The sequence below is a fragment of the Chenopodium quinoa genome, unplaced genomic scaffold (assembly GCF_001683475.1).
Source record: "Chenopodium quinoa cultivar QQ74 unplaced genomic scaffold, ASM168347v1, whole genome shotgun sequence".
NCBI classification, from domain to species: domain Eukaryota; kingdom Viridiplantae; phylum Streptophyta; class Magnoliopsida; order Caryophyllales; family Amaranthaceae; genus Chenopodium; species Chenopodium quinoa.
Genome location: NW_018744878.1, coordinates 1606359 through 1618587, shown reverse-complemented (window position 1 = coordinate 1618587; position 12229 = coordinate 1606359).

Below are 12229 nucleotides of genomic sequence, written 5' to 3'. Positions count from 1 at the left end.
ACCATCGCAGCGGCATTTTGAACCGCCACAGGCGGAGGTATCGTTGGTGTGCAGGTTTACTGGTTTGGAGGAAGAAGGTGGGTGGGAATGGAGAGTGGAGGAAGAAAGAGATGAAAATACAAAAATACCCCCAATTAAATAACTGAAATGCATTAATACCCCCTGATTTGCATACAAAGTTTATCAGCCTGATAAACTTATATTTCCTCAATGAAAAAGGAGAAAATCAATTAATTGCAGAAATTAATAGGAATAAAATTCATTTAAAATGAGATTAAAAGAAAAAAAACCAATTACAATAGAGAAACCCTAATTCCATCGATTTCACATAATTAAACAACAAAAAAAAGGGAAAATCAAAAGCTTATCACCCAGATCAATCCTGTGATTATTTGTTGACTAAATCAATGTTACGTTCAGCTTTCATCCTTGATTAAATTTGAGCCATAGCAATCCAGAAATTGAGAATTATGCTTTCCAAAAAAATCTGAAAACGATGCCCCAATTTTACTTCCCTGAGAATGAGAGTTCCAAGCAACGAAAAATCCAATTCATCAATTAAAATAATTGTAAAAAACAGCAATAAGTCTATTGTGCACCTTGCTCCAGCTAGAATAGTTGGACCACACGCGATTGTTCAGATTTTTTTACTAAATGTTCAAAAGTATAGTCGTGGTGCAGTATTCAGATTTTTTACTAAATGTTCAAAATTTGCAATTGTTCAGATTTTTTTTACTAAACGTTCAAAATTATAAGCGTGGTACATTGTGATTGTTCAGATATTTTTACTAAATGTTCAAAATTTGTGATATTCAAATTTTTTTATTAAATGTTCAAAATTTGCAACTGTTCAGATTTTTTTTATTAAATGTTCAAAAATATAGGCGTGGTACATTGCGATTGTTCAGATATTTTTACTAAATGTTCAAAATTTGCGATGTCCGGATTTTTTTTACTAAATGTTTAAAATTTGCAATTGTTCAGATCTTTTTACTAAATGTTCAAAAGTATAGGCGTGGTGCAGCTATTCTAGATGGACTAGCGTCCATAGAAGAATTTGCGAAAAAACAGAATTCTCAGATAAAAATAAGCAATTCACAAAATCCAAAAAAATGCTAACACATTCTTGTTATGGATCCAGCCCAATTGATAGTAAAATGATTTTCGTTTGGTCCATTTACTGTCCATTTTATTGCATTTTACTAGTTGAAGTAAGTCCAATTTTTAGATTTAAGTTGTAATGTGGAGCAAGCTTATGGTAGTAACCCTTGGTAATAATTAGGGGAGGGCGCCCCAGGCAATCAACCTGATTGACGAAATAATGTCAATCAGTCGCTTTAGTGGGCCCCCTTGTCAAACAAATCAATTTTATATTCTACTTAACGTTTGATGATCTGGCAAAGGTTAACGGTCGTTTTATGGACGTTAGGACAGGCGTTACTAACGTCGTATACAAATTTATTAAGAAAATAAAAAATGGAGAAATCAGTTCTAGATCTTCATCTGCATACTGTGTATTCATTGTGCCCATTGGAGGAGATGAAAGAACGTGCACCGGAGAAGACCTTTAGCGAGAGTATCTAGATCGCGTTACTTTAAACTCCTGACGCCATTGCTTTGCAATTTGCCCAGGTAATTTCAAATTCTCTCCTTAAACATTGCTGGAAACAGAAACTTGCTTTCATGAACCATTTAGTCTGGCATAATAATTCTTCAATATCAAAACACTACAACACAATGTTAATCTTATCAATAATTTCCAATCTTAAACAAGTAGTAGGTACCAATAAGCAAATTGGAAGAAAACGCCTTCACTCCATCATTCTTGCCGTGCTTTTCAATTCCTCTCAATCCGTCGCTTCGACTGGCCCAAATCTCAATCGAATCGCATTCCGTTGCAATCGAAAAAGGTTTTGTAGTATAAATTGCTAAAGCCCTTTGAATGTGATTCCTGGAACAGCTCCAATTCTTTGCGGTTTCAATTTAGGATTTCAAATTGGGGGAATCCCCTTCAATTCGTCGTACGAATTTGTTTTTCGACTGTAACGGAGGCAAACGACATTTACTGTTTTGTCGTTAGTTTGACTAAACCAGACGTTTGCCAAGTCATTGCTTTGTCTTTCTTAAATTTGGTTGTGCTGACAAAATTGCCCCCAATAATAACATTAAAAGGACGAAATTGCCCGCTGATTTGCTGAAGTTGTAAATCTGGCTGATCGACTTGTATTTCCTCATAATAAGGACAGTTATGTGGTGTAAAAGAGCAGCTAAGAGCTGAGCATTCACACGCACAAAATAGGGAGAGAGTTAGGGTTCTTTATAAGAGCTCCCAACTTTGGATTTTTCTAGGCAACCTTTACAAAACTGGTTGTTGCTCGAGTTTTCACCGTTGGATCGTGCTCAAATTTTGACAGCTTATTCCTGACATCAAGGGCTTCATTTTGGAAATTTGGATCGTCAGTTTGAGCTCTGTTTTGGTCAGAAAAGTCTCTGGATAGAACTGTTGTCTTTTGGGTGAATTCTACTCTTTTCACTCTCTAATTTCAATCTCTTATTGTTTGTTGTTGGTGGTGGAATGGTGGGTGTGTAAACCTTGTGTAGACTGATTTGGGTTTATTTTACCTTCAATTATCAATAAGAGAAGCTAGGGTGGACTCCTTAAACAGTCCCGTGGTTTTTATCCTTCACATCGAAGGGGTTTTCCACGTATAATCTTTGTGTGTTGATGATTATCGTTTCTTCCTAGTATTCTTGGTGTTATTGTCATTTTGCTACTGCTTAATTGTTGTCTTGGTTGTGTAATCTTGATTGTGTGAGAATTAGGTTTAATTGGTTTGAATTTCGGCTGATTGTCTTGGTTGTGTGACATTGCGGGAGTCGTAGTGACCTCTTCCGATCCCTAAAATTCTGTTATTTAATCAAGCAAATTACCTACTAGATCCTAAAATTAAATCCATAAATTCCTCTTTAAAACCCTATTATATAACGTGATTTATTATGACTATAGTTTAATAATCCATCTTAGAAGAACCCTAAATTGACTAACTGAAAAATAAACTAAGAACCTTAGACTGTGAATTTGATAATCAATAATTGAAAAAAAGCTTACCTTTGAAGCAACTTCGACCCAAATCGCCGTCCGTTCGTTCAAGGGGTCTGAGGAAGAATGGATGTGTAGCGAAGACTGGCAGCGCGGTGTAGAGGTGCACCGTGTGGTGTTGCACGGTCTTCTCACACCATCTTCTTCACGATAAACCCTGGATTGCGAAATTGATTTTCGATTATATACTTCGTAATAAATAACAAAAAAGCATATTTCAGATTCTGCCTTGATGGATTGGAAGAGGAAGATCAAGTCCTCTTCAATGGAGAATTCATTAAAGAAAGCGAATGAGCACGAAAATGGAAAGGGAAAGAAAAGAGAAAGCAAGAGGGCTGAATTTTTAGGTTAGAGAGGAAGACAAGATGCATGCATGATGGCAGGAGGAAAACTGGGGAGGGAGTCAGGGCACGTCTCACAGTCTCAGCAGGATTAAATTGTTAAAAACTGAGGGCAAAACTACTACATAAAACATTTCGGGATAAAATTGGTAGAAAATTTTCTAATATGCAGACTTTTAAAGGTTATTATGTTATAATTATAGATATAGATAAGTGACTAAGGGCTTGTTTAATTCACCTCATTATTGCTCAACTGATCTGATCTAATCTGATCTAATTTGATTTGGAATGATATGATCTGATATATTCTAATTATTTGATTTGACCAAACTTAAATTTTAAAAGGGCCTTGTTAGATTCGTAATAATGTGTATTTTATTAATATGTAATTTTCATAATTTATTTCATTACAGAATTAAAGATATATAGCGATAAAATACTATTCATAAAACGATGATTTGATCTAAACCTTTTTTTTTGTGATATGAACGTATATTTTCTGATCTGAACTTATTTTTTTCTGATCTGAACGTATATTTTCTGATTTGAACTTATTTTTTTCTGATCTAATCTGATATGAATTTATTGTTTCTCATTTGAACTTATTTTTTCTGATCTAAACTTATTTTTTTTAAGAGATTAAAAGTTCACAAATTTTTGATTAAGGCGGACTTTCATTAGGTTATTTAAGACCTGGTGAAAGTTACCTTTAAAGTTTTAAATTAAACTTATATACTACTAAAGTTTCCATTTGCCTAACATAAATGTTACCCCTTGAAAAACACTTACGTGAATAGATTAATCATACCAGCCTTCATAATATGTATCCATTAGAACGTACACATTAAAATACAATAAAACTCATTACACAGTAAAAGTTACCCTTAAAGGGATTAAAGTTACTATAAAAACTTGTTCTAAAAAAAAAGGGCAAATTATCCCTGGTAACCACGAACTTTTATTTATTCTTAGTGGTAATGTCTGAAACCTTTGATTATAAATAGTAATCAATAATTAATATTATTGCAAATGGTAACATTAATAACAATAATAAAACATTAAACTAGGGTTAATCTTAGTTAAGTAAAAATGAGTTTACGTTAGTACCCTTCAAATTATTTAAAAAAAAAAAAATCCAAAACCCTCTCAATAACCCACCCAGCCACCACCCAACCGTTAGCCCCCCTCCCCTCGCTGGTGCTCAATTCGGCCCGGCTGACGGCGTCTTAACCCCTTTCCCCGCCAGAGACCCCACCACCTACACCCCAATCCCAAAACGAGCACCCCCTCTCCCTGTTCCTGAACCCTAAATAAAATAAAGGATATTTCGCCGTCTACATCTTACTGAGTCGACTCAGTCGAGGTTGGATATCAGATCGCCGCCATTGCTAGTGCGCGCAAGGACAACCAACGTCGCAAGAGCGCCGATTCTCACCACACCTTCAACCGTACTGATTCCCACTAGCAAGTTCGTCATTGCGGATCGCCATATATTCAACCGATTAGGCTCATACGACACTAATTACCACCAACAATTAACACTTTGCTGCTGCATCTTCATTCTCCATTGAAGGAAACTTGTCTTCAACTAACATTAAAGTGATAATTAATGAAACTTCTTAATTTCCAGCAAAGTGTATATAATTGTCAAAATTTGAACAATAATTGAAATGGGAGAATGATTTGGGGACCTGAACAAGGGAAGGGGGGTCGTTTATGGAGTGGGGACGTCGTTAGCCGGGGTTGGGGGAGCTAAACGCCGGCATGGAGGGGGATGGCGGTGGATGGGTGGGTGGGGAAGGGGTTGGGTTTTTCTTTTTTGTTTTCATTATTGGTTAGACATAATTGATTAATTGGTTGGGGGTAATTAAATGGGGGATAGTTGTGTCTTTTTCTAGTCCAATAGCTAAACCATGTTTAAGAAATTAACAAATTGTTTAACTAAAGTTACCATTCGCTTAATAATAGTAATTATTGATTACTATTGATAATTAAATGTTTCGAACTTTACCAATGAGAAAAAATATAAGTTTGTGATTACTAGACAAAATTTCTCAAAAAAAAAGTTACTATAAAACTGTTGAAGTTACTGTCAAATTGAATATCTTACAATAAAAACTAGGTTAGTTTCCGTGCCATGCACGGTAATTTACAGTAACCATTATTAAACTATCATTCTAATTAGTTTTTTATAAACAAAAAAAATCTAAAAATATAGTTGACATATTTTTATCAAAATAAAGGATTACGTAAGATATGTTAGATATAAAATGATGAAAATTATGTTAAGAATTTTTAGCTATATAAAAATTTGTGTTAAAGATATGTCAAATCTTTTTTATTTGAAGTAATTATATTATATAAGATTAGTGAATTATTTTTGTTAAGATTTGTTTCTTTAATAGAATTTAATTCAGCAAAAAAAAATTAAAAAATAAAACTAAGGATACACCAGAAGATGACACGTGTCATTGCTGGTGTGTCTTTTAGTATATAGTTATTGATAACGTAAGCGCGCCTTATACAAGACTTATTGTTAAAAGTTCTTAAATAAGCCAAGTCTGTGGACCAACTCTCACTTGCCAAGAGCACATGATGAAAGATTATTACATGTTACTTCCCATTTACTATTTATTACCTTCTTTCTATTTTTTTTTGTCACTAGCTTTTTGCACCTCAGACATTTTCTCTCTTCGAAGCTCCACTTTTCCTCTATTTAAATGATTTTTGCTCGCTACAACTAGAAGATCGCTTAATTTCTTCTTCAATGGCGAGAACCAGAGGTGGTTGAACGTTTACAAGGAGAAGATGCATTCGTTCTTCAGATGCAAATTGCAATAATCAACCAATTCTTGGTATAATTTTTGTTTTCGAGTTAAAATTTATACTCTTAAGCTCATTAATCATTTTTTTTCTTCAATTGAAGCTCTTAGCATGATTTTTTGTGTATATTTTGTTCGTATTGAAGATTTTTTGAATATCCAGGTCGGGTTTCAGTCTGTTCAATTCATGTTTTATTCTTATTTAAGTTGATTTTTTTTTATTATTAACTAGTTTAAGTCCCGTGCAATGCATGGTTTTTACTTAACCGAATTATGAATTACAATATTAATTTAACAATAATTTTTATATAAAAAAATCAATATTTTTAATTGAAACAAATACTTGAATTTCTTTTCCAAAAAAACAAAAATTAACTTGAATTTTATATTATTTTGTTATCAAAAGTTATTGATTATTAAACATTTAAAAATGGTTTTTACTTAACCGAATTATAAATTACAATGTTAATTTAACAATAATTTCTATAAAACAAAATTCAATATTTTTAATTGAAATAAACACTTGAATTTCTTTTAAAAAAAATTAACTTGAATTTTATATTATATTGTTATCAAAAGTTATTGATTATTAAACATTTAAAACAAACACAAATTTAATGATCATAAGGTTTTATATGAGAATGAAATTTATGTTAATTATAACCCATGCAATGTAATTATATACCCTATATGTTCCTATAACTGGCACAATGAATTTTATATTTTGTGTGGCATATTTTGACCGGCACAATATTTTATAGCATACTATAACTGGCACAATGTTTTATACAAATTTAATTGACTTATTTTTCATGACAATTAATAATCAAGGTTTTTTTTTTTTATTTTTGTTTTATATTTATATTTCTAGTTATTGAATTGTAGTGTTATTATTATAAATAAATCAATAACTATATAGTAAAAGCTAAAGTGTAGAGTCAATCCTTGCTGGAGCAAAAAAACTTTTAAATAAAAAAATACGATGTAGAATGATACGAAGTACGGAAGTAGTACGTTATTCTAATATGTTTGTTTATTATAGAAAAATACCTATTATAAATAATATGAAAGATATGCATATAGAATAAATTTCGTATATAGTTGCCAAATTGAAAGTTAAATATTATATGATATTTAAATTAATATTAATGAAGATTTTGTACAAAAAGAAAAAAAAAAGGAAAGAAAAAAAAGTGGCGGGAAAATTTTTAATCCAACGTGACAAGTGTCATATCAGATTCACTTTTAGTATTATGTAATTGATTAGTTATGGCTAGACCTGTTTAATGGGCCGGACACGGGCCGAGCCGGGCCCACTTAAATGGGTCGGGCTGGGGCAGGGCCAAAGTCATTCTAAAACGGGCCGGACTAGGCCTTGGGCTTTTAGGTCTTGCCCAGCCCGACCCATTTAGTAAATAACTGAAAATAGACAAACTTTTAAATAAATCGGATGTACAATAAAATATTGTAAATTCGTTATAAAGTTACCCTAAAATGAGCAAAAGTTACTCTAATATGAATAAAAGTTACCCTGACATAAATAAAAGTTATAAAGTATTTATGCTTTATTCATAAAATTTACCCAAAAAATTGTAAAAGTGACCCTAAATTTGATAAAATTGACCCTTGATGTACAGTATATTACTGTACACCGCATGTATACAAAAGTTAGCCCTGAAAATAATATATAGCATAATACAAAAATAAATATTACAAAACAAATATGATAAAAAAACTAATTATATGTACGTAGGGAAAGTATTCATGAAATTTCTTTCAAATAAAAAAAAAGTATGCATGAAATTCTAGTAATTTTTTTTTAAAAAAAATTAAAGGCCTATAAGGGCCCGCCCTAGCCCGTTAAGAATCCACATTTGGTTGGCCCTTTAAGGGCCCGACCCATTTAATTATTGGACGGGCTTGACCTGCTTATAAATGGGCCGGACCAGGACTTTTAATGGGCCCCCAGTCCAATGAACAAGCCTAGTTATGGCATGCATTATAATTAGGGAAAATTCATTTTAATAATTTTAACTATGAGCGATTGACCTAGAAGAAACCCAACTAAGCATTATTATCTAATAATCTCAGCTTTGCTAGGAGTTTGCCTCCAGCAGTCCCAATGACCAATCACGTGTTGACACATTGAATCGGCTCTACCTGACAATAGGGGAAATAAAAAAAGAAGATTATAAGAGCTAATAATTTTTGTTATTAACATAAAACTACGAATTCTCTACCTTTAGAAAAGTATGAGGTAACTCTTTATGAATAGTGTTTATTTACTTAATTGCCCCATTAATATTAATTAGCTCAATTTTGAAATTATTAAGAATAGTGTACGGACATTTATACCCCTAAAAATATTTGTTTCCATATCATTAATGCTACTAACAATAAAAGTTGTGATGTAAGGCTAAATCGAAAAAGCTTCCCGAAAACTGCTAGCTATGGTGCGCACATCGTGCGCATTGGCCACCCTAATGACAAAAAAATAGGCAGAAAAATTGGTTATTACAGTGTCAATTAAAGTCATTTTCCATAACTTTTAACTGTGTCTCACATTATTTTGAATGTTAAACGATCTGATTAGGCACGCTTTCACATTCCACTTTCGAGTATATGGACGGTAAATACATAAAACAGAGCATATGGAGTAGGCATCATGTAATCGGTTGAGTAGGTAATTTTTTTTAAAACAAAATTGAATTTACACATGTCACCACGTGATTGGTTAAAATCTAAAAAAAATTAATCAAAATTAAAAAGGAAAATTTGTCAAAAATAAGTCAATCTTTGTCCGATTAGCTCAAAATAAGTTAACCTTTTAATTAACTAAAAATAAGTCGAATTTTACATAGTATTATCTCAAAACAAGTCATGACCCGATGGATCTTTAGGCAACCAGTTGTTTAGGTTAATATGCCACATGTCAAAATATAATTGGTCCTTTTTAATTTTTAATTAAAGTTAATTATTAAAAATTATTTTTAAAATACCCCTCCCCCAAAACACCAGTCAGCCCCCCTCCCTTCACTACACCAGTCAGACACCTTGCGTCGACCACCGTAGATCCCCTTTGTCAGTGACTAGCTTAGCAACCCCCACTACCAGCCATGGCCGACTAACAACCTCCCCTTGCCGGCCAGCCTCCCCATGGTTGACCACTTTCTCTCTCTCCCCTCCCACCAACCACCCCCCAACTTGTAGCACCCACCCTCTCGTTTCACCATTCCCGACAAACCCCACTAGGCCCCTACCACCAGTCCCTTCCTCCCTACCTACTGTCGACCCGATCTCCCCCTTCCCTAAACGCCGGCCAAATCCCCTCCCTAACGCTGGCTAAACCCCCTCATTTCACTGCTTTTTCCTTTGCCCACGTTGCCACGCACAGGCGCTGCACCTTGACCCCTTTCTCCCCCGACCCCCTCCTTGATGAACACCGGCAAATCCCTCATACACGGTCGACGTTGCTGCTTTTCTTGCTCACCAATCCCTCTCTCGGTCCAGAGATAGTCGACGACGGTGAGTCTTGAAGACGGTGGCTTGGCTAGGTATGGGTGGTGAGTGGTTTGAGGGTGTAACATTTGCTATGGTGGTTGGTTGCCCAGTAGTGGTTCGTTGGAAATTAGGATGGAAGAAATTTTAGAAAAAAAAAAAAAAGTGACTTGTTGGGCAGGTTCAAGGTCATTTGACTTAATTAAAGATAAGACCCTTAAAAGGTTGACTTATTTTTAGTTAATCAAAAGATTAACTTATTTTGAGCTAACTACACAAAGGTTTACTTATTTTTGACAAATTTTCCAATTAAAAAAAGGAACAATTGTCCAGAATAATCCGACCTTTGCCACATCTGCCCAAAAAAATCCCACCTTTTGATTATTTTTAAATAATCTGATCTTTAATGTCAATCCGCTTTAAATGGTCCCAAGTGACGTGTGACCGGTTAAGCAAGTAGTTTTTTTTATTAAGTTTAATTTACTTTGTCACAACGTGATTTGTAAAAAAACTTTTAATTTTATTTTTTTAAAATAAATGATTATTACTCCTAATTATTAACAACTAACTAACAATAATTAACCTATTTAAAGCTAACTTTTTTTAAAAATAATTTTAAAAAATGATAATTATTAAAAAATTAAAACCACCACCAGCCCCAACCACCTCACCATCTACCCAGATCAGCCGCCAGCCCCGCCGCACCCAAACCCCATCTCCTCCACGCCGGTCGCCACCCTCCCCCGTCCCCTTTTGTCGTCGCCCTCCCCTATCCCCTTTTATCGCCTTTAAACCATCAATCCCATCATCGAAATCAAGGCGTGGGAAGGGAGGGGGGTCAAAATTGAGGCGTGCGAAGGGGAGGGGGCCGAAATCGCGGAGAGGGACGGAAAGGGGAAGGGGCCGAAAACTAGGCGAGGGAAGGGGAGGGAACAGGAGGGAGGTTGGGATCGGGATGGGGAAGGGTTTCGAGGGTGGTTGATAGTTAGGGGGGGTGAGGGGAGTCGGCGGTTCAAGGGGGAGGGGGATGACGGTCGGCGTTGCGTGATGCTTCGGTGTTGGGGGCAGGTAGGGGGTCGGGTGGGTAGGGGTGGGCGGCCGTAGTGGGTGGTTGGCTGGTGGGGGTGTTTTTTTTTTTTAATTTTTTTTAATCAACTAAGTAATAATTTTTTATTTTTTCTTTAAAAAAATTTTAAATTTTTTTGATTTTTTTGATTTTTTTATTTTTTAGACCAATCAAATGTCGACACGTGTCATGTAACTTGTTATAACAAGTTAAATGACCGGCTGGGACCATTTAAAGTGGATTGATGTTAAAGGTTGGATTGTTAAAAATTAATCAAAATGTGGGTTTTTTTGGGCGAATGAGGCAAAGGTCGGAATATTCAGGACAATTTTTCCTTTTTTTTTTAAATAATAATCTATTTTTGTGAAACTGTAAGTAGTTATGATAAGATATATTTTTTTTATTGCACTTAATTTATAATTGTGGGTAAAAAATATTTTTAACAGCTACAAGTATTTTTTTTAACAAGAATTGAAGTTATAATATCATTAAATAATAGCCATACGACACCTATAACAATAAAGATCTGTAAACCACAAATTTAGAGAAAATATCATAACTTTTATAATCAAATTCATAATTAATTTGGATATTTGGTATAGCTCATACCCCACCGCTTTAAGTTTAACGCGAGCAATAATTTTCGATATCTTTGCATCTTTCCAAGTAGAGTCCTTCGCAATCCACGCTGATGTTTTGATCGAAAAATTGATGACAAACCCGAGACCCAGAGGAATCCAAACACCTTCCCAATTATTATAAAAACCCAAATGAAATTCCCATCCATGGATGAAATTAAATTAATATCCCAGAGAATTGAAAAAAAACCCAGAAATTTGGGACAAACTAGAACAAAACAAATCATAACAAACCAAAATGCAAATCAAAGTAAAAAACTAAATTGAATTAAATAAAAAGGTTCAGAAATAGTCTAACTCCGATCTAAACGGTTAAAAAAAACTAAACCCTATAAGAGAGAGGAGAGAGGAGAGAGGAGAGAGGAGAGAGAAGAGAGGAGAGAAGAGAGAAAAAGAAAAGAGGGGCGGCTAAGAGCTACAAGTATTATTACCCCTTGTAAAATCTTCCCAAAAAAAAAAAACTAAGGGCAAAAGCGTCAACTAGAATCTTCCCCTTGTATTTTAAGAGTAAAGCCATTGGTTGCCCTTTTGTAGTGGGCATGAGGAGAGAGAAAATGAAATAATATTTAAAAAATAAAATTTCATCAATTTTGGAGAAAGAAATGCCATGACCAGGTCATGGCCATGACCTTTGACAAAAGGTGGGCAAAGAATTTGAGTCCGCCACTTGTCTATCTATAATTGGCTGATAGTATTTATATTTTATTTTCTTTGTACAAGTATAATAAAGAAATTATTTATGAGTAGGACAAGTAGTGGGGGTT